General features: G+C 38.2%; 1 pseudogene; it reads right to left on the reverse strand.

Moving 5' to 3' along the window:
* Positions 1–492: 492 nt before the first annotated feature.
* Positions 493–1,014, reverse strand: LOC110289848 (annotated as a pseudogene).
* Positions 1,015–1,418: the final 404 nt, after the last annotated feature.

The raw sequence follows: 1,418 nt of genomic DNA on the forward strand, positions 1-1,418 counted from the left end.
TTTTTATCACAATTGCTCTGTTGTAAAGCTTTAGGTCAGGCATGGTGATTCCACCAGAGGTACTTTTATCCTTGAGAAGAGTTTTTGCTATCCTAGGTTTTTTGTTATTCCAGATGAATTTGGGGATTGCTCTTTCTAATTCGTTGAAGAATTGAGTTGGAATTTTGATGGGGATTGCATAAATGGCTATCTCACCAGGAGTTTTTACATAAGTAATACTCTACTATATTTAAATTTGAATTGCATGTCTTAAGAACAAAGGGAAATCCATGATATTTTGGTTAACTCAGTGTATTTATAAAATGAAAAGCTCTATCAAAATGCTTTTCACCAGAAAAATAAATAGAACAGACAATGGATCTATCAAATTTCATATTCGCTTTGGTAGATGTCATTGTGGAACAGTTCATGACAGCACAATTTGCCCCAGATGTGACCAGCTTCCAAGCTGTCAAATTATTTTACTGAGATTTTATCTTGTTAGTATCTGGCTCATTCCACATCATCAAAAGCCAAGCTCTGAGCACTTACAATTCTCTGACTAATGGTTGGAATCTTGGTCAGAAGCATCTGGAACACTGGTGGTTGAAGAGTCTGCTGTAACACTTGCAGCAGCTGCTAAGGCTGTCCACAAACAGCAATGGCATTTGTCAGGTGGTCCACACACTTCTCACAGTCACCTTGTGCTAATAACTCTTCACCAAGCTGTATCTCTTCAAGGAAGAATTTCTGAACTGCTTCAGCATCTTTTAAATCAGGTAACTTGGAAAGCTCAGCTCTCTCCTTAACAAGCTTCTGTTTCTTTCTGTGTTCTTGAAGTCTGTTCTTGAAGTTGGGGTCACTTTGCCTTTTGCGGTCGGAGTAGATGCAGTACCTGATGAAGAGGGCACAGCACATGCCTATGGCGATGGCGCTGTTCCGGCCCACCATCTTCGCTCAACTGGGGCATATGCCAGGCCGCCACAGCCCACCACAGCCTGCCACAGCCTGCCACAGCCCGCCTGGTAGAGGTTAGCACCCACCGATCGATCTGCTCGAAACTGCCTGCCTCCAGTCCCTCAATATTTTCTTAAAATCACAATCAGTGTTACAATTGTTATGGGAAACAAATTAGTTTAAATTGACAATTAAATATTTTAATGACATATACCAATGTGTGTTCTTTTCTTCTTTGGAAATGAACACACAGTTCACTCATCTTTATCCAAAATATTCTGTGGTAATTTTAATTTATGATTTACCTAGTATATAATAAGTCTGAAAGTGTATGTATATGTGTGGATGCTTTTATATACTCAAAATATTTATATGTACATTAATGATTGTATGTATGTGTATGTTTGTGTATGTAATTATATAAAAATACACTACTTCAAGATAATTATGTTTTTACAGCCCCAATGATAAAACTAAACTGA

The sequence above is a fragment of the Mus caroli genome, chromosome 2, assembly GCF_900094665.2.
Source record: "Mus caroli chromosome 2, CAROLI_EIJ_v1.1, whole genome shotgun sequence".
Classification (NCBI taxonomy): domain Eukaryota; kingdom Metazoa; phylum Chordata; class Mammalia; order Rodentia; family Muridae; genus Mus; species Mus caroli.